Genomic DNA, 23,267 nt, shown 5'->3' on the forward strand with positions numbered 1-23,267 from the left:
AGTATGGATGATAGATACCCGACATACTCATCATATAAGAGGTACTACATAGTATGGATGATAGATACCCCAACATACTCATCATCTAAGAAATACTACATAGTATGGATGATAGATACCCCAACATACTCATCATCTAAAAAGTACTACATAGTATGGATGATAGATACCCCAACATACTCATCATCTAAGAAGTCCTATATAGTATGGATGATAGATACCCCAATATTCTCATCATCTGAGAAGTACTACATAGTATGGATGATAGATACCCCAACATACTCATCATCTAAGAGGTACAGCATAGTATGGATGATAGATACCCCAACATACTCATCATCTAAGAGGTACAGCATAATATGGATGATAGATACCCCAACATAACCATCATCATTCTAAGAGGTACTACATAGTATGGATGATAGATACCCAACATACTCATCATATAAGAGGTACTACATAGTATGGATGATAGATACCCAACATACTCATCATCTAAGAGGTACTACATAGTATGGATGATAGATACCCCAACATACATTTGCACTGTAATTACGGTAGTAGTCTCTTGAACCTCAGGGATCGCTGACATGACCTTATTTTTTGTCCAATTTTCATCTTGCTTTTTATTCCCCTGTCAATATGAGCGCAGATCCCATAACAGCAAAGAAAATGTCCAAGTGAAACATTGCCGTGAGGCTGGACCCTTGGCGCCCAATGTCTCCCATCTTTGACCACTAGATTACGAGTGATCATCGGTAATCAGCATTGATAAGCGTTGGTTTAGCATTCCTCCGGTATCCCGAGGTGACTGGTAGACATTAACATGGGGGATTTCAGACTAAAAAAGGGAAAGTGAACTCTAAGAATCGTTCCCTGAAGGCTGATGAATGGATTCCTAGAAAAATCCCCCTCCTCCCCTCACACACCCTCAGAATAGCGCGGAGAGTACACTCCCATCAGAACGATCCGGGACAGACGGCCCGAGGAATGGCTGCAGGCCCCTGCTTGCACGTGCCAGGCCCTGTTCTTAGAAAACGTGAAGAAATTACCGGGTCATGGCAGCCTCGTGTTCTGTCCGGTGACGCCTATGTGATGGCCTAAGATCCCCGAGTAATGGTAGGAGTATTCCAAGTGTCTTTTTTGGGGCAAAATTTCCATCCAGGATTAGAAACGCATGGCTTGCTTTCTTTCAGAAACAGCGCCACCCCTAACTATAGGTTGTATGTGGTACTGCAGTTCCGTTGACTTCAATGGGGCTGAGTTGAAAAAACGCATAAAACCCACGGATTGTCTTCTTCTATCTAGAATGTTTATAGACTTTTTCTATGGTTGTTCGATAATCCAGAATATCTGATAATCCGACACTACAGGTGTCAAGGTTGATATAGTTGTGGTCGTTTTTAAGTTATTAGCTTCCGCTTCTGGTTTTGTGAAAGTACAAATTATAAATGACTTCTGGAATATCAGTTGCCGGATTAAAGGAATTGTATAGAATATTACAATTTAGATTTTTATTTTATATTTCCTTTTTTTTTTTTTTTTAACATTTTTGACACTTAAGTTATTAAAAAGACGTCGACCTAAAATACATCTTATTCCCCGAGATCCCATAATGCCACGTCAGGAGGGAGGTGTTGGGTCACTAATTGCTCAGTCCTCACTCCATTCCTGTATGTCGGGACCCTCGTACACCGCTCACACGTAATAAACACTCAATAAAGATAACATGGATGACCCGACACCTTACATACAGTCACACGGGGGAAGGAGGGAAAGTCTGCGAATATGGACGTCAGAGAACGCTCCGAGCCCAGAAATCCACACAGAGGGAGGCACAAGCTGATAGATAGATACATGGATAGATAGATAGATAGATAGATAGATAGATAATAGACAATAGATAGATAATACATAGATAGATAGATAATAGATAGATAATAGATGATAGATAGATAATACATAGATAGATAGATAATAGATAGATAATAGATGATAGATAGATAATAGAGAGATAATAGATAATATATAGATAATAGATAGATAGATTGATAATACATAGATAGATTGATAATAGATAATAGATAGATGAATGGATGGATGGATATAAGGATAGATAGATAATAGACAATAGATAGATAATACATAGAGAGATAATAGATAATATATAGATAATAGATAGATAATATATAGATAATAGATAGATAGATAGAAATAGATACATGGATAGATAGATAGATAATAGACAATAGATAGATAGATAATAGACAATAGATAGATAATACATAGATAGATAATAGAGAGATAATAGATAATATATAGATAATATATAGATAATAGAGAGATAATAGATAGATAATAGAGAGATAAAAGATAGATAGATAATACATAGATAGATTGATAATACATACATAGATAATAGATAGATGAATGGATGCATGGATATAAGGATAGATAGATAATAGATAATGGATAGATAGATAGATAATAGATATCATAGATAGATAGATAGATAATACATATATAGATTGATAATACATATATAGATAATAGATAGATGAATGGATGGATGGATATAAGGATAAATAGATAATAGATAGATAGATATCATAGATAGATAGATAATACATATATAGATTGATAATACATATATAGATAATAGATAGATGAATGGATGGATGGAATGATGGATAGATAGATAATAGATAGATAATGGATAGATAGATAGATAATAGATGGATGGATGGATATAAGGATAGACTGATAATAGATGATAGATAGATAGATAATAGATATCATAGATAGATAATAGATAGATGAATGGATGGATATAAGGATAGATAGATAATATATAGATAATAGATAAATCATAGATAGATAATAGATATAATATATATAGATAATAGATAGCTGGATGGATATAAGGATAGATAGATATAGATAGCTAATAGATAGATAGATAGATAGATAGATAATAGATAGATAGATAATGGATAGAAGAATATATAGATGGATAGATAGATGATAGATAGATAATAGATAGATAGATAATAGATTAATAGATTGAAAAATATATAGGTGCAGCACCAGCAATATCCAGACAAATAGATTGGGTGCAAAAAAACACCTTTCCGGCATAACTAAACCTCAAGACATCCACAAAAAACAAAGGCGGCACTTCATAGTCCAATCTGTGGTATTTTATTGACTCATCATGTCAAGGCAACGTTTTGGTCCAACAGTGGAGACCTTTTTGAAGCCTGAAAAAGGTCTCCACTGTTGGACATAAATGTTGCCTTGACATGATGAGTCAATAAAATACCACAGATTGGACTATGGAGTGCTGCCTTTGTACATAGATAGATAGATAGATAGATGGATAGATAGATAGAAGGATAGATAGATAATTCTATTAGGTAAAGAAACTCCTCTGTTCTCCAGATCGCGGCCTTCAGATGGTTGTGCTTGTAATGAAATACCCGGCGTCTACTGAGACGTATCCCGATGTAAGTGGAGAATGTAAGAGAGGGCGGCCATTAATAACGCCTTATCTTGTGGGCAGTCTCCAGATTGAGGCAAGGCACATTCCATTGCACACTCTGTTATAAGGAAAGAAAATGTCAGATATGAGCTTTCACTCAAGATTCACTTTTGGACTTCCCTTATAGAAAATAGAAAATTGGTTAACTAGTAATCCCTACTAATTATATCACAATGTCACAGTAGCTGCAAAAAGTCGGGGACGATGGAAGGAACGAATTGTGGGGTATTTGTATTACTCATCTATTATGGAAAACTGATAGGCAGGAAGTTTTAGATCCGCTGGGTAAATAAATTGATTTGATTATAAAATGAATTGCTTAAATAGCAATTCAATAATATTATTAACATTTTTGCCAAGAAAAGATTTTTGGATTCCTAGAACTCTAATTTGGTACAACTATGTTACCCTGAGGGAACTAGCTTTGGTTTCAGTCTCTAAAGGTGTTCCCTTGTCAGATATTGAGGCTGCCATACATGTCTGATTGGTGGGGGTCCGGTGAAAATGTCATTAAAGGCTGAGATCAAAGTATCCCTTATAGTAATCATCATGGTGGATGAAGTGAACACTTCAAAGAGCATATATATATAGAAAGGCAGATAGATAGATAATAGATAGTTCATTTAGAGGGGACCGCCATGGGGTTTTGTGTCACCCCATCAAAGTTTGTCTTTACACCCATAACGATAACAAGAAGTGTAAATATTTCAAGTGCAGACTAAATAAATAGATGGAAGGAAAGCTGATAGATAGATAGATAGATAAAAAATGCAAAACGAACAGCACTCCTTCCAAGAAAAGTGGTTTTATTGACCCAAAGGGGTTAAGGCCATCTTTGTTGGAAGGAGTGCTGTCCGTTTTGCATTTTTTATATAAAAAGGTTGTTACATATCAGGAAGATGGGCACCCTGCTTTTTGTTCCAGTTTGCATGTGCTGCTTAATACTCTCTTTTTTGTATATAGATAGATAGATATTAGGTGGATAATTACAGATTGTGAGCCTTTGTACCAATAATCGCCATGTCTAGCAGGGTCAGAAAAAAAATGAATGCAACCAATGAACAATATTTATCATATACTGTATATTCTGCAACTTTTCTTTTAGACTTTTCATCAAAATTGTAACCACAGGCTAAAACATCCTTCCCATGTATTCCAACCATCAAATCTAAAATACCATATATGTATTGAATCACTGTGATATGAAATGAATAAGAAAAAATAATGTGTCTTGTTTTATATACAATTTGATCATTTTTGGAAAATCAGATTAAAAGAATAATGAAAAAGTATGGAATCAGCCTTGATCAGAGATCGCTAGATTTTGATTGAGTGGATCACATCGAACAAAATAATATTTTTTTGTTTAATTTATAGGATCATTTTCTGATACATGGCAAAAATACAAAAAAGTGAAAAATTAGGAAAAATTCATTTTTACGCCTCTTTTATGGAATCGGCCTTGATCAGAGATCGTTAGATTTTGATTGCGTGGATCACATCGAACAAAAATGATATTTTGCTTCCTCGTTTGTTTGTGTTTATGGGATAATTTTTGGAAACATGGCAAAAATACAAAAAAAGTGAAAAATTAGGAAAAAATTCATTTTTCATTTTTATGCCTTTTTTTTTAGAATCGGCCTTCATCAGAGATCGTTAGATTTTGATTGAGTGGATCACATCGAACAAAATGATATTTTGCTTCCATGTTTGTTTGTGTTTATGGGATAATTTTCGGAAACATGGCAAAAATACAAAAAAGTGAAAAATTAGGAAAAAATTATTTTTTCATTTTTACGCCTCTTTTTTGGAGTCGGCCTTGATCACAGATCGTTAGATTTTGATTGCTTGGGTCATATCGAGCAAAATGATATTTTGCTTCCTTGTTTGTTTGTGTTTATGGGATAATTTTCCGAAACATGGCAAAAATACAAAAAAGTGAAAAATTAGGAAAAGTGAATTTTTCATTCCTCTTTTTTGGAATCGGCCTTGATCCGAGAGTGTTAGATTTTGATTGAGTGGATCACATCGAACAAAATGATATTTTGTTTCCTTGTTTGTTTGTGTTCATGGGATAATTTTTGGAAACATGGCAAAAATGCAAAAAAGTGAAAAATTAGGAAAAATTCATTTTTCATTTTTACGCCTCTGTTTTTTCACTCTCTCTACTGTCACCTTCACCTTTTCTTTTTCCATTTTTTTTCATCTTCCCTCTGCCTTTATCTGCCTTTCTCTCATCCCATCTCCCGCCCTCTCCTTTTTTTCTCCTTTTCCCACCCCTTCCAGGCTCCTCTATACACTGTCAAAGCCAAAGCCATTTTAGCTTCTCTCTTGCTCTCTTTCTCCCTCCGTACCCCCCCCTTCTTCGCTCAACACATCCCTCCCTCCTCTTCCTCCCACACCCCCCTCTCCCACTAAAACACAGCAAGCGGCCATCCAGAAAGTCAGATCATGCGAAAGGCAATATAGAGCTAGCTGGGTTTTATCCTTTATGCTTTTTTATCCAGCGTAAAAACCAAGGGAGTTGGAAAGGATTCAAAAGGGAAGAAAACACGTGCTTTAAAATTCCTTTACCCCCATATAAGTGGAGAGAGAGCGAGCGAGCGGCTTCTTCCAGTGTAGGGTTAACCAGGCAGCTCGCTACAAGGCCGACACTGTGCATTTCACGGAAAAAAAAAAAAATCTTCATCTTCCATCAATGCAACATCTGGCACGATACGAGATTTTACAGCCAATGCGGATTTAGCGCGAGTCGTCGAAATGTAAGTTTTTTTCATTTTTTTTTAAAGGGGGTCTGTAATCTCTTTTTTTTTTTTAAAAATGGGAGGGGTATAAAAAAAAATGTAAAAAAATCGAGACGTTCTTCACTTTTCTTTTTTTAAATATTTTTTTTTTTACGTATAGCTTAGTTAACCCGTTGTGTTGCGGGAAGGTTTATAAGAGAGCGAGCGCGAAAATGTATTTTATTTTTTTAATGGGTCAGGTCTATGTTAAAAGTGTAAAAAAGCACATCGGGTGTTAGTAATTAGATTGTGAGGGGGGTGCCACACAGGAAAAGGGGGCACGTGGGAAGCCGTGAGTGGTTACTGTATATTTTTTTGTCATTGAGCAGGAAGAATTTATTCTTTTTTTTTGCTTTTTTACTTTTATATATCTAAATTTTAATGCCCCCCCCCCTCCCCCGTTAAAAAAATAAAGGGACTTACGACGCTATCGGCCATTTTTGGTTCTGGAAAAAATGGGGCACGTGGGTCCGATGTTTCGGACGTCTTTTGAAAAATTCTCTGTTAAAATATGCAAAAAAAAAAATTGAGGTTGGCACTGTTCACACTATGCCAGGATTATTATGTATAAGGCACCTGGTTGCCAGGGTTGGATGGGTGGGGGGCTGATTTATAATTAAAGCAGGGGGGGATGTGCAGGGATGCACATGTAAAAAGGAAGGAGGGGGGCATAGGGGGTCTTAATATAAAAAGAAATTCCAACCATTGTATAAAGCACGTGGAGCTCGTGCTGAAAGATGTGGGGTACAAGGAGAGATTTCCCACCGTACCCTACTTCTATAAAAGGACGTCATATTTTTTATTTTTCAGTTTTTATTAACCCCTGCCTAGGTGACAATGTCGCACTGCAGTGCAATGTATGGAGGGGATATTTTCAGGCACTGAATAAGTTAATAGGGATGCTCTTTTAATATGAATTTTTTGGCCCACCCCGTCGTATCGTCACACACCCCCCCCCCCCTTTTTTTTTTGACCGAGACGCTACAATAATTCAGAAAGTCAGAGAAGGGCTACAAGGAATGGGGTTACTCCTCGAAAGAAAAATCATCCTTGTAAAATTCTTACCAATTTTTGAAGGCTTTGGAGATCTAAAAATGTCCTGTGAATCATATCGATGTCCTCTTGAGTGGGTCTAATCAAAAAAAATTGTTCTTCATCCTAAAATTTGGAGTACTTTATCCTCTTGGTGACCTCATTGGGCCTCGTATGATCCATACTCAAGTGTTTCTCATCCACCAATTCGGAAAAAAAAAAAGACGTTTTTGCGTATAGATGTATTTCATCTCTATTATAGAATGCACTACACTGTAGAATACATTGGACCATACCATACTAGAAAAAGAAATTGGATATGATCGGATGGACTATACCATGATAGGTCTATATAAATGATGTTACATTAAATTCTAGGGGTTGATGGGTAAGAAAAGAGATGTAAAAAAATTTGTGGGCTATACCATGATAGATGGTATGGCCCATCATGGGTGTGTTCAAAAGTTTGTAGGAAAAATTCTGGTGGAAAAATATTTGTGTGTCAAATTCCTGTGGAGCTTACTGAAATAGGTGGGGGGAAACAACATTTACATAAAACTCCAGTGGCTGGGATTTTTTTTATTATTACATTGGACCATAACGTGGTAGGAAGGAGGTTATACATAATCTGTTGGACCATACCCATACCATGATAGATATTACATTAGATTCTAGTGGAGTTCAGAGTGGTTGAGGAGTAAGATGAGATGTTCAAGATCCTGTTGGCCCTACTATGATCGATGGTATGGTCCATGATTGATGTATTCAAAAATTGGTATGACAATTTCTGGTGAACCTTTGCATGATGTTGGACCCATTCCTGTTAGCCATGCTGCGGTAGGTGGTATGGCAAAAAATTCTGGTGCACCCTACTGTGTTAGGTGGGTAGAAAAAGTATTTATATAAAAATCCTGTGGGTCTTTTTGTGATAAGTAGGTAAGAAGAGTGTTTATAAAATATCATTGAGTATTGGACAATGCTAGAGATGAGAGGATCATTTTGTGCAACCCCAGTGCATGGTCCAGGTCAGTGCTTTCTGGCCGTGGACAGGAGCTGCATGAATTTCCTGAGCTTTGGCGTTCCCCATCACAGAATTTGATTTGCCTGTCTGTTGTGATGTCATATGTGCGGCGTACAATGCACAGGTGATATCTTTTCGACCTGGCTAGTCATAAGCAGAGCCTGGAATCCCTCACATTAAAGGTTGTGTGTGCCGCACCATGGTAGATATTAATAAAGCTACAGTTTGGTTGAGGTTTAAGAAAAGAGATGTATACACTCCTGTTAGCCATGCCATAATAGATGGTATGGTCCATTTTCGGTGTATTCAAAAATTGTTACGAAAATTTCTGGTGAACCATTGCATGATGATGGTCCCTGCTGTGATAGGTGGGTAGAAAAATTATTGGCATAAAAGTCCAATGAATCTTGCTGTGATAGGTGGTTGTAAAAAGTTATTATATAATTCCAATGGAAATTGTACCATTCCATGTCAGGAAAAAGGTTGTATGTGATCTGGTGGACCATACCATGATAGATATACATATGAGGTGTTACATTGAAGTCAAGTAGAGCCTGAATGGTTGATAGATATGTAAAGGGATGCATAAATTCCTATTCGCCATACCATGAACCAATTGTTATGGACCATTATATGATAGGTAAAAAAGTGTTCATGTGTTAAATTCTGGTGGACCCTACTGTGATAGGTGGGTAGAAAAAGTATTTATATAAAAATCTCCTATGTGACTTACTGTGAAAGGTAGGTAGGAAGAGAGTTTATAAAATTCCATTGGACATTGTACGATGCTAGAGATGAGCAGATCGTTTTGTGCAACCCCCGTCAACGGTCCAGGTCAGTGCTCACTGGCCGTTGACAGAAGGTGATCGAATTTCCTGAGCTTCTGTGTTCCCCAGATCAGTGGTTGTATATAATCTCATGGTCCGTACCATAGTAGATATTAATAAAGCCCAGAGTTGTTGATGTATAGGAAATACATGTATAAACTCCAATTAGCCATTCCATAATACATGGTATGGTTCATGATTGGTGCATTCAAAAATTTTTAAGAAAATTTCTGGCGAACCATAAAATTCCAGTGGATCCGTCTGTGATAGTTGGGTGGGAAAAATGTTTATAAAATTTAATTCGTTATTGGATCATACCATGACAGGAAGAAGGTTCCTCAAGATGTGGTAGACCATGCTATGGTAGATATATATATATATAAAATGTTACATTAAGTTCTAGTAGAACACTGAGTGATTGATGTATAGGAAAAAGATATATAAAATCCAGTGGGTCGTACCATGATACGTGGTATGGCCCATCATCATTGTATTCAAAAATTGTAATGAAAATTTCTGATGAACTAGTACTTGACTGATATAGACTGTTTTACATCAAATTTAGATGGGCTCTACCTTCATAAGTGGGTAAAAATTTGGCTAGACTGTTGGTTAGAAAAAACTGTATTGTATAAAAACTTGGTAGTCCATGCCTTCATAAATGGGCAGAAGAAGTGTTTATAACATGATGTCAGTGGACCATACCTTGATATGTGGCTAGAATAACTTCTGGTTTCTACCCCATGAAAAGTGGGTAGAAAGAGTTTATGTTAAATTTTGTAAAATTTCTAAAAGTTCAAATCCAATCTAGCAAAAAGGCAAGGTAGCTGACGCATATCCAACTTTACGTAGATCTTTCCTCATAGATCGGTGCCCAAATGCTCTGTATCGGAAGCAAGTGAAAAATCCAAAGAAGATAGTCATAATTAATCATTCGATCATGAAGTTTACAAAAATCCAAATTTTATGCTGTCATGTCTGAAAAACCCAAGATGCAGCCCACAAAAAAATCTTACACATTCTGATCATAGAGAGAGGCTATCAGTCATAGAATGAGACTACCACTGAGAAGATCAAGCTTCTTGTCTCAAAATGTGTAAGACTTATTTTTTATCTGCCATGCATCACGGGTATACTTAACATGATTAAATAAAAATGTGTGGGTCTTCGTGACAAAGAGCCGTGACCAAATATTTAACCTTCTTTGGTATAACTGTATTTTATTAAAATCTGGTGGATTATAACCTGAACAGTGGGGAGAAAACTACATATATAAAATTATGGTGGACCATACCATGACATGTGGAGAGAAAAAGTGTTAATGAAATCTCAGTGGACTATACCATGATAGGTCGATAGAAAAATGTTTATAAAATCCCATATATATCCTATATATATACAGTACAGACCAAAAGTTTGGACACACCTTCTCATTTAAAGATTTTTCTGTATTTTCATGACTATGAAAATTGTACATTCACACTGAAGGCATCAAAACTATGAATTAACACATGTGGAATTATATACTTAACAAAAAAGTGTGAAACAACTGAAAATATGTCTTATATTCTAGGTTCTTCAAAGTAGCCACCTTTTGCTTTGATGACTGCTTTGCACACTCTTGGCATTCTCTTGATGAGCTTCAAGAGGTAGTCGCCAGAAATGGTCTTCCAACAATCTTGAAGGAGTTCCCAGAGATGCTTAGCACTTGTTGGCCCTTTTGCCTTCACTCTGCGGTCCAGCTCACCCCAAACCATCTCGATTGGGTTCAGGTCTAGTGACTGTGGAGGCCAGGTCATTTGGCGTAGCACCCTATCACTCTCCTTCTTGGTCAAATAGCCCTTACACAGCCTGGAGGTGTGTTTGGGGTCATTGTCCTGTTGAAAAATAAATGATGGTCCAACTAAACGCAAACCGGATGGAATAGCATGCCGCTGCAAGATGCTGTGGTAGCCATGCTGGTTCAGTATGCCTTCAATTTTCAATAAATCCCAACAGTGTCACTAGCAAAACTCCGCAACACCATCACACCTCCTCCTCCATGCTTCACGGTGGGAACCAGGCATGTAGAGTCCATCCGTTCACCTTTTCTGTGTCACACAAAGACACGGTTGTTGAAACCAAAGATCTCAAATTTGGACTCATCACACCAAAGCACTGATTTCCACTGGTCTAATGTCCATTCCTTGTGTTCTTTAGCCCAAACAAGTCTCTTCTGCTTGTTGCCTGTCCTTAGCAGTGGTTTCCTAGCAGCTATTTTACCATGAAGGTCTGCTGCACAAAGTCTACTCTTAACAGTTGTTGTAGAGATGTGTCTGCTGCTAGAACTCTGTGTGGCATTGACCTGGTCTCTAATCTGAGCTGCTGTTAACCTGCGATTTCTGAGGCTGGTGACTCGGATAAACTTATCCTCAGAAGCAGAGGTGACTCTTGGTCTTCCTTTCCTGGGGCGGTCCTCATGTGAGTCAGTTTCTTTGTAGCCCTTGATGGTTTTTGCAACTGCACTTGGGGACACTTTCAAAGTTTGCCCAATTTTTCGGACTGACTGACCTTCATTTCTTAAAGTAATGATGGCCACTCGTTTTTCTTTACTTAGCTGCTTTTTTCTTGCCATAATACAACTTCTAACAGTCTATTCAGTAGGACTATCAGCTGTGTATCCACCAGACTTCTGCACAACACAACTGATGGTTCCAACCCCATTTATAAGCAAGAAATCCCACTTATTAAACCTGACAGGGCACACCTGTGAAGTGAAAACCATTTCCGGTGACTACCTCTTGAAGCTCATCAAGAGAATGCCAAGAGTGTGCAAAGCAGTCATCAAAGCAAAAGGTGGCTACTTTGAATAACCTAGAATATAAGACATATTTTCAGTTGTTTCACACTTTTTTGTTAAGTATATAATTCCACATGTGTTAATTCATAGTTTTGATGCCTTCAGTGTGAATGTACAATTTTCATAGTCATGAAAATACAGAAAAATCTTTAAATGAGAAGGTGTGTCCAAACTTTTGGTCTGTACTGTGTACATATATATATATATATATATATATATATATATATATATATATATATATATATATATATATATATAAAATATATATATGTTATAATCCAATGTATTGAACCTAATCAGTGGGTAGGAAAAGCTTTTAGAAAATGAAGATGGACCATACCATGATAAGGTACATAGAAAAAGAGAAAATAACCTCCCTTTGGACTACCCCATGATAAGTCGGTAGAAAGCTCTTCAAAAAATTCCTGTGATAGTTGGATAGAAAAAGTATTTGGAAGATTCTCGTGGGTTATATCATAGTAAGTGGTTAGAAAAAGCATATATATCAAAATTCCGTTGGACCATACCATGATAGTTGAATTTAAAAAGTGTTTAGTGGATTCCAGTGGACTACAGGTCGTTAATAAAAGTGTTTTTAAACAGTTCAGTGGACCATACCATTTTAGGTGGAGTGAAAAAGTGTTTAGAATATTCCAGCAGACCATAATATAATAGATGAAGAGTTAAAAAAAAAAACATTTTAAATTGGGCTTGGTGGACCATACCATGATAAATGAATGAAGAAAATGTTTTAAGCAAAAAGAACAATTCTGGTGAACCTTTCCTTTACTGTTGCATGGTTCAAGTAAAATATATAAAATTAAAATGCACCATACCATGATAGTTGGATTGAAACTGCATCCCAAAAATTGGATACAAGAAAAATAGTTTCTAAAGTTCAGAAAATTCTGATGGACAATAGATAAATCGATAGATAAATAGATCATAGATAGATAAAATATTCCGTAACATCCAATATGGGTGGAAAAGTTATCTTTTGAGAACCAGACCAAATGTGATACAGTTGGACATCTGAGTGTCTTCTGTATGTTGACTCTTCATATATACGGAGTTGGCACTCATCCTATATTTTCCGGTGTTGAGTAAAGGAATTTAGAAACCGTTCAGGGTGACTGCAACAGTATCAGAAATCTGAAAGAATCCGAGATCAGGTGATTGTGAGTGTCTCCAGCTGGTGGCTCAGTGAGTAGACTTCTTCTGCCAAGTGGTCCTTACCAGCGACTCTTTCATTGTCTTGTACCATATACATGGTAAGAGGTCAGCAGCTGATTAGAAAGAGGAGAAGGTTTGCACTTGTTGGGTGCTCACGGATATAATTTGGGTCTTTTGGAAACAGACGAGCAAGTGTAACATGATCCTCCTAGTGCCCACCACCAGTCATCTACTATTACTGCTCCAGAATGGGGGCCCGCTGTTCCCCCCAATAGGTGAGAGTCACAGTAGGTGAATCTCCATGGAGCAGATATTTATGGCATTTTACTTTCTAGAAAAACGACCTCCATACGTTTCTTGGATGTTGATTGCTTATAGTTTTAAAGGTTCTTCCTTAGAGCCGGTTGTAGCAATGAACTCTTGGTGACTGGATATTAGATGGATAAATAGGTAGATGATGGATGGGTAGATTGATGGATGTATAGATAGATGATGAATGGATAGCTGATGGATGGATAGATGATGGATGGATGATGGAAGGATGATGGATGGATTGGAATGATGGATGGATGGATGATGGATGGATGGATGGATGATGGGTGGCTGATGGAAGGGTGGATGGATAGATGATGTATGAATGATGGATGGGTTGTGGATGAATGATGGATGGATGATGGAAGGGTGGATGATAGATAGATAGATAGATAGATAGAATACAAAAAAGGTAGGCAGCACTCCAGAAATTTTGGTTGAAATTGTTCATCAATTGTTTACTAGATAGATAGAGGGATAGATAGATAATTGATAGATAATAAATAATAGACAGATAATAGATAGATAATATATTGATAATAGATAGTAGATAGATAATAGATAGATGATAGATAATAGATAGATAGATAGATAATAGATAGATAGATAATAGATAGATAAAAGATAATAGATAATTGATAGATAATAGATAGATAATAGATAGATGACAGATGATAGATAATAGATAGATGATAGATAATAGATGATAGATAGATAATAGATAGATGATAGATAATAGATGATAGATAGATAATAGATAGATGATAGATAATAGATAGATAATAGATAGATAGATAGATAATAGAGAGATAATAGATAGATGATAGATAATAAATAATAGATAATTGATAGATGATAGATAGATGATAGATAGATAGATAATAGATAGATAATAGATAGATAGATAATAGATAATTGATAGATAATAAATAGATGATAGATAGATAATAGATAGATGATAGATAGATAATAGATAATTGATAGATAATAGATAGATGATAGATAATAGATGATAGATAGATATATGGATAGATAATAGATAGATAATAGATAATAGATGATAGATAGATAGACATTCTTTCTCTCTCCCTTTCTCTGTGGTTTCTTCATCTCATGATGTGATTTTACAAGTTGACAGAAAGTTACTTATTATTTAGCCGATTATTTGCAGAATGTAGAAACTTCCGTCTGTTCCTCGGATAAAGGAGCGGCCCGGATCAGCCACAGAGGAGGCCGACCAGGTGGGCGCTTATCTGGAACAAGATGTCCTCTCGGCGTCGGCGGCCCCCGGGATGTGGAGCCGCCTGAGGACGCGGCAGCACAATGTGACTGAGATCTGCGATTATAAATATTTGTTTTGTAATCAGATGAGCGAGCGTTACCATCTTCATAGAAAGCTCCATGTACACATTTACACATCGCCTGCCTCTCCCCGTACACCGCTGTAGTCAGACGCTTTGGACCTTTTTTTTTTTTTTGCAGCAGATTTTGGTGCAGATACTTTGCAAAGGGGGAAATCCGCCCCTAAAATCTGCAGCAATTCTGCAGAGTAATACTCAAGCCGAAAAATCAGCCCGACCGGCCCACCATTACTGTAGCACTGACCACCATGATTTGTAGACCTCTCTGCTCCTCTTCCTCATCTGAGAATATGTTGATTTAAAGGGACACAACCCTAAATTAAACACGAGATTCTTCTGAGAGTTACACGGCGTCTCCATGTTACATTCTCTCTTCCTTTTGCTCGGTTTATTCACTGGTGACAATAATGTGAAAATATTTTGCTCTTTTGGGGTAAAATAAATAGATCAAAATAATGTGGCTGCATATCTGCAGATCTGCATGAACGGCCGGCAGCCGGGTCATCCTTGTGCTGGCGTGTGTGATGGGCGGCATTAGTTGGCCACCTTGGTTTACTATTATAATCAATCTAAACAGTGCGAAACTGTAAGGGACATAGAAAGAAAGAGAGAAGGAGAGAAAGAGGAAAAAGAAAGAGAGAAGTAAAAAAGAAAGAGAAAGAAAGGATAAAAAGAAAGAAAGAGAGAAAGGAGACAGAGAGAAGTAAAAAGAGAGAAAGAAAGGAGAAAAAGAGAAAGAAAGGAGAAAGGGAGAGAGAAAGGAGACAGAAAGAAGGAAAAGAAAGCGAGAAGTAAAAAGAGAGAGAAAGAAATGAGAAAAAGAGAGAAAGAAAGGAGAAAGGGAGAGAGAAAGGAGACAGAAAGAAGGAAAAGAAAGAGAAGTAAAAAGAGAGAGAAAGAAATGAGAAAAAGAGAGAAAGAAAGGAGAAAGGAGACAGAAAGAAGGAAAAGAAAGAGAGAAGTAAAAAGAGAGAAAGAAATGAGAAAAAGAGAGAAAGAAAGGAGAAAGGGAGAGAGAAAGGAGACAGAAAGAAGGAAAAGAAAGAGAAGTAAAAAGAGAGAGAAAGAAATGAGAAAAAGAGAGAAAGAAAGGAGAAAGGGAGAGAGGAGAAGACAGAAAGAAGGAAAAGAAAGAGAAGTAAAAAAGAAAAGAAGAGGGAAAGAAAGAAAAAGAGAGAGAAGGAAAAAAGAGAAAAGGAGAAAAGACAATGAGAGAGAAAGAAAGGGAAGAAAGAAAGAGAGAAAAGGAAAGAGAAAGAAGGAAAAAAGAGAGAAAATGAAGAAAAAGAGGCAGAAAGAAGAAAGGAGAGCGAAAGGGATAGAAGAAAGAGAGAAAGGAAGAAATAGAGAGAGAAGGAGAGAGAAAGAAGGAAGAGAAAGAAGTGAAAGAGAGCGAACGAAAGGTGAAAAAGAGAGAGAAAGAAAGGAGAAAGGTAGAGAGAAGACAGAAAGAAGGAAAAGAAAGAGAAGTAAAAAAGAGAGAGAAAAGAAAAGGAGAGAGAAAGAAAGAAAGAGAAGAAAGAAATAGAGAGAAGGAGAGAGAAAAAAGGAAAAAAGAGGCAGAAATGAAGAAAAAGACACAGAAAGAAGAACGGAAAGAGAGAAGAAAGAAAGAGAAAGGAAGAGAAAATAGAGAAGGAGAGAGAAAGAATGAAGATATAGAAGTAAAAGAGAGAGAGAAAGAAAGATGAAAAAGAAAAAGAGAAGAAAGAAATAGAGAAAGGGAGAGAGGAGAGAGAAAGAAGGAAAAAAGAGAGAAAAAGAAGAAAAATAGAGAAATAAAGGAGAAAAAGAAAAAGAGAAGAAAAAAATAGAGACAGGAGAGAGAAGGAGAAAGAAGGAAAAGACAGAAATAAGTAAAAGAGTGAGAGAAAGAGAGAAGCAACAAAGAAAGAGGAGAGAGAACGAAGGAAAAAAGAGAAAAAAAGACAGAGAAGAAAAGGAGAAAGAGAAAGAAAGAGAGAAGAAAGAGACAGTAGGAGAGAGAAAGAAGGAAAAAAAGAGAAAGAGAGAGAGAAAAAAAGAAAGGAAGAGAGAGATGAAACAAAGAGAGAAAGAAAGAAAAAATGCAAGAGAGGAGAGAGAAAGAAGGAAAAGAGGGAAAAAAAGAAAGGAGAGTGAGAAAGAGAGAAGAAAGAAGTATCAGAAAGAGAGAAAGAAATAAAGAGAGGAAGAGAAAAGAGAAAAAAAATCATTAAATAAGGAGAAAATGAATAAAAGAACGAAAGGAAGAAAGAAAAAGTAAAAGAGACATAGGGAGAAAGAGAGAGAGAAAAAAGGAAAGAGAGAATGAGAGAAAGAAAGGAGAGGGAATGCAAGAGAAGGAAAGGGGAAAGAGAAAGAAAGAGTAAAAAGAGTTAAAATAATAGAAAAGGAAGAGAGAAAAAAGCAAAGAAAGGAAGAAAGAAAGATAGAAAGGATGGAAGAACTTTAGATAGACGGAGAGATGGACGGACGGACAGATAACATTATGTTGTCCAGAAGATATTATTTACTGTGCTGCCCTATAACTCCATACTGCAGATTACCGTAGAGCCGCACAATGCCCAAATAATAGCAACATATACCGAACAAGTAACAGCGCGACTCCTAGTATAACTGAGCGATCCGTCCGTGGATGCCCCTGTGTGACCCCCCATCACCGGCCCTGATTCCATCTACTGTATGTAATGGCGTCTGGTTGCGGCTGCTGTTTTAGCCGCCTGTATTATGCACATAGAGAGATACAGGTCTGCTGCGAGTACAGTGGCTTGTGAAAGTATTCACATCCCTTGGTTTTTTACCTATTGTTTTACATTACAACCTGTTTAAATATTTTTGTAATCCGATTTGTGGGCGACGCATCAGCATTAAGTAGTTTAAGTTGGTGAAGTGAGAAATATATAGGCATAAATCAAATTTATAGGATCAAATAAGTAAAAATTGGCATGTGCATATGTATTTACCCCTTTTGCTATGAAGCCCCTAAATATTTCTGGTGCAAACAATTACCTTCATAAGTCCCATGATTAGTGACAGGACGTCCCCCTGTGTGCAATCTAAGTGTCACATGTCTGTCAGTATATACACTTTACCTCTTCTGAAAGATCACAGGGGTTGCAACACCATTAAGCCAGAGGCGCCATTAAGCCAGAGGCACCACTAATCAAACAACACCATGAAGACCAAGGAAATCTTCAAACAACACCATGAAAACCAAGGAGATCTCCAAACAACACCAGGAAGACCAAGGAGATCTCCAAACAACACCATGAAGACCAAGGAGATCTCCAAACAACACCATGAAGACCAAGGAGATCTCCAAACAACACCATGAAGACCAAGGAGATCTCCAAACAACACCATGAAGACCAAGGAGATCCCCAAACAACACCATGAAGACCAAGGAGATCCCCAAACAACACCATGAAGACCAAGGAGATCTCCAAACAACACCATGAAGACCAAGGAGATCTCCAAACAACACCATGAAGACCAAGGAGATCTCCAAACAACACCATTAAGACCGAGGAGTTCTCCGAACAACACCATGAAGACCAGTTTGCCAAAAGACATGTGTGAGACTCCACAAATGTATAGAGGAAGGTGCTGTGGTAAGAGGAGACCAAAATTGGACTTTTTGGCCACCAAGGTAAACGTTGTGTCTGGTGCCAAACTAACACAGCTCATCATCCCAAGAACACCATCCCCACAATGAGACATGGTGGTAGCAGCATCATGCTGTGGTGATGTCCCTTGGCAGCAGGAACAGGGAAAATGGTCCAAGTCAATGGGAATGTGGATGATGCAAAATACAGAATATTCTTGAGCAAAACCTGTTTCAGTCACAGTGATTTGAGACTGGGACAAAGGTTCACCTTCCAATAAGACAATGACCCAAGGCATACTGCTAAAGCAAAACTCGAGTGGTTTAAGGGAAAACGTGTAAATATTTTGGAGTGGCCTAGTCACAGCCCAGACCTTAATCCAATTGAGAATCTGTGGTCAGACTTGAAGATTGCTGTTCACCAGAGGAAACCATCTAACTTGAAGGAGCAGGAGCAGTTTTGCCTTGAGGAATGGGCAAAAATCCCAGTGGCCAGATGTGGAAAGCTCATAGAGACTTATCCAAAGCGATTTGCAGCTGTAATTGCCGCAAAAGGAGGCTCTACAAAGTACTGACTTTAGGGAGGTGAATAGTTATGCACACTGAAGTTTTCAGTTATTTTGTGCAATTTATTGTTTGCTTCACATTAAAAAGAAAACCAAATGTTCACAGTTGTCGGAATGTTCTTTACATGAACTGATCCAAACTCTCAAAAGAAACAGTGAAATTCCAGGTTGTGAGGGAGCAAAACACAAAAAATGCCAAGGGGGTGGATACTTTTGCAAGCCACTGGACATATTAAGTAGTTGTTGGCATATAAGGTGAACATTTAGCAGCCGACATTTCTCTACATGTATATACCTTACAACACATGTAGTGTAATCACATTATAACAGCCGCACATCTCGCTGCCGTGCGCTCTCATTTCATGAGCAGGTATGAATCACTGCTGTGTGACAATGATAGGTCAGGGCTTTCCAGCTGTCGCTGTCGCTGCCCACACACCAGTTATAGGTCAATTGTCATAGGTCCTGGTACTTAGTTTAGGTGTGGAAATATCTACATGTCATCTGAGCCGTCACCATGTGTGAAGTCAGTTATTCTGGTCTGTGTGGGGCACAATCCCAGTGCCCATCGGTGTTACCACTCCCCTCCCTCCTTTACTCTAATAAGTAATGTAATGTATGTACACAGTGACTGCACCAGCAGAATAGCGAGTGCAGCTCTGGAGAATAATATAGGATGTAACTCAGGATCAGTACAGGATCAGTAATGTAATGTATGTACACAGTGACTGCACCAGCAGAATATTGAGTACAGCTCTGGAGTATAATACAGGATGTAACTCAGGATCAGTACAGAGTGAGTAATGTAATGTATGTACACAGTGACTGCACCAGCAGAATAGTGAGTGCAGCTCTGGAGGATAATACAGGATGTAACTCAGGATCAGTAATGTAATGTATGTACACAGTGACTCCACCAGCAGAATATTGAGTACAGCTCTGGAGTATAATACAGGATGTAACTCAGGATCAGTACAGAGTGAGTAATGTAATGTATGTACACAGTGACTGCACCAGCAGAATAGTGAGTGCAGCTCTGGAGGATAATACAGGATGTAACTCAGGATCAGTAATGTAATGTATGTACACAGTGACTGCACCAGCAGAATAGTGAGTGCAGCTCTGGGGTATAATACAGGATGTAACTCAGGATCAGTAATGTAATGTATGTACACAGTGACTGCACCTGCAGAATAGTGAGTGCAGCTCTGGGGTATAATACAGGATGTAACTCAGGATCAGTAATGTAATGTATGTACACAGTGACTGCACCAGCAGAATAGTGAGTGCAGCTCTGGAGTATAATACAGGATGTAACTCAGGATCAGTAATGTAATGTATGTACACAGTGACTGCACCTGCAGAATAGTGAGTGCAGCTCTGGAGTATAATACAGGATGTGACTCAGGATCAGTACAGGATCAGTAATGTAATGTATGTACACAGTGACTGCACCAGCAGAATAGTGAGTGCAGCTCTGGAGTATAATACAGGATGTAACTCAGGATCAGTAATGTAATGTATGTACACAGTGACTCCACCAGCAGAATATTGAGTACAGCTCTGGAGTATAATACAGGATGTAACTCAGGATCAGTACAGGATCAGTAATGTAATGTATGTACACAGTGACTGCACCAGCAGAATAGTAAGTGCAGCTCTGGAGTATAATGCAGGATGTAACTCAGGATCAGTAATGTAATGTATGTACACAGTGACTGCACCAGCAGAATAGTGAGTGCAGCTCTGGAGTATAATACAGGATGTAACTCCGGATCAGTAATGTAATATATGTACACAGTGACTGCAGCAGCAGAATAGTGAGTGCAGCTCTGGAGTATAATACAGGATGTAACTCAGGATCAGTACAGGATTGGTAATGTAATGTATGTACACAGAGACTGCACCAGCAGAATAGTGAGTGCGGCTCTGGAGTATAATACAGGATGTAACTCAAGATCAGTACAGGATCAGTAATGTAATGTATGTACACAGTGACTGCACCAGCAGAATAGTGAGTGCAGCTCTGGAGTATAATACAGGATGTAACTCAGGATCAGTAATGTAATGTATGTACACAGTGACTGCACCAGCAGAATAGTGAGTGCCGCTCTGGGGTATAATACAGGATGTAACTCAGGATCAGTAATGTAATGTATGTACACAGTGACTGCACCAGCAGAATAGTGAGTGCAGCTCTGGAGGATAATACAGGATATAACTCAGGATCAGTAATGTAATGTATGTACACAGCGACTGCACCAGCAGAATAGTGAGTGCAGCTCTGGAGTATAATACAGGATGTAACTCAGGATCAGTAATGTAATGTATGTACACAGTGACTGCACCAGCAGAATAGTGAGTGCCGCTCTGGGGTATAATACAGGATGTAACTCAGGATCAGTAATGTAATGTATGTACACAGTGACTGCACCAGCAGAATAGTGAGTGCAGGTCTGGAGTATAATACAGGATGTAACTCAGGATCAGTACAGGATCAGTAATGTATGTACACAGTGACTGCACCAGCAGAATAGTGAGTGCCGCTCTGGAGTATAATACAGGATGTAACTCAGGATCAGTAATGTAATGTATGTACACAGTGACTGCACCAGCAGAATAGTGAGTGCAGCTCTGGGGTATAATACAGGATGTAACTCAGGATCAGTAATGTAATGTATGTACACAGTGACTGCACCAGCAGAATAGTGAGTGCAGCTCTGGAGGATAATACAGGATATAACTCAGGATCAGTAATGTAATGTATGTACACAGCGACTGCACCAGCAGAATAGTGAGTGCAGCTCTGGAGTATAATACAGGATGTAACTCAGGATCAGTAATGTAATGTATGTACACAGTGACTGCACCAGCAGAATAGCGAGTGCAGCTCTGGAGAATAATATAGGATGTAACTCAGGATCAGTACAGGATCAGTAATGTATGTACACAGTGACTGCACCAGCAGAATAGTGAGTGCCGCTCTGGGGTATAATACAGGATGTAACTCAGGATCAGTAATGTAATGTATGTACACAGTGACTGCACCAGCAGAATAGTGAGTGCAGCTCTGGAGGATAATACAGGATATAACTCAGGATCAGTAATGTAATGTATGTACACAGCGACTGCACCAGCAGAATAGTGAGTGCAGCTCTGGAGTATAATACAGGATGTAACTCAGGATCAGTAATGTAATGTATGTACACAGTGACTGCACCAGCAGAATAGTGAGTGCCGCTCTGGGGTATAATACAGGATGTAACTCAGGATCAGTAATGTAATGTATGTACACAGTGACTGCACCAGCAGAATAGTGAGTGCAGCTCTGGAGTATAATACAGGATGTAACTCAGGATCAGTACAGGATCAGTAATGTATGTACACAGTGACTGCACCAGCAGAATAGTGAGTGCCGCTCTGGAGTATAATACAGGATGTAACTCAGGATCAGTAATGTAATGTATGTACACAGTGACTGCACCAGCAGAATAGTGAGTGCCGCTCTGGAGTATAATACAGGATGTAACTCAGGATCAGTAATGTAATGTATGTACACAGTGACTGCACCAGCAGAATAGTGAGTGCAGCTCTGGAGTATAATACAGGATGTAACTCAGGATCAGTAATGTATGTACACAGTGACTGCACCATCAGAATAGTGAGTGCAGCAAACTATCATGGGCTCTCTATGGAAATTTTCCACTTACATGACTTTATTTGCAGCTCCTGACACTAAAGTAATCAGAAATTTAAATGATTCTGTATAAGACAAGACAGAGAAATAAAGTGACAGGCCCTGGGGAAGCTGCATCCTCAGATGACATTTTCAGGCCTCTCTCATATTGTGTCACCCTACATTCCCTCCTAGTAACTCCTCACCTCACATAGCCTCTAATCTCTACTCTCACACCTTCTAATCAGGCTCTTTACCATTCCTGGTAAACATTTAGTCCACAGATGGTCACGTTTCCTGATATTATCGCACCTGTCGAGCCTTTAAATCCACTGAAATTTTTGAAAAAAATATTTAAATGCATTTCTCCTTTAAATAAAAAATATCCTTAGTTCTCTTTTACTGTTAAGTTTCTGAGGATTATATTTATTTCTAGAGGTTTTTTTTATGATATTTACCAAAGCTAGGAAAATTATTAGTATCATCTATCTGGTGTTAGATTTTCCCCTTCGAAAAATTTTTCCAAGACCCTTGGACCAATTTCCTAGCC

General features: G+C 38.0%; 1 protein-coding gene across 7 annotated transcripts in view; it reads left to right on the plus strand.

Annotated features, from left to right (window-relative positions):
- Positions 1–23,267, plus strand: part of LOC141172017 (maternal B9.10 protein-like) — a 202,936-nt gene that overhangs the window by 63,369 nt on the left and 116,300 nt on the right. The window contains exon 1 of one of the 7 annotated variants that reach the window (XM_073655795.1): positions 5,750–6,303. The exons of the other annotated variants lie outside the window; for them this stretch is intronic. The gene's annotated coding sequence lies outside the window, so the exon portion shown is untranslated. Of the gene's footprint in view, positions 1–5,749; positions 6,304–23,267 lie in introns of those variants that run through there. 7 annotated transcript variants of the gene reach the window in all.

The sequence above is a fragment of the Phyllobates terribilis genome, unplaced genomic scaffold (assembly GCF_046119375.1).
Source record: "Phyllobates terribilis strain yellow unplaced genomic scaffold, ASM4611937v1 Scaffold_12__6_contigs__length_324123572, whole genome shotgun sequence".
Lineage (NCBI taxonomy): Eukaryota > Metazoa > Chordata > Amphibia > Anura > Dendrobatidae > Phyllobates > Phyllobates terribilis.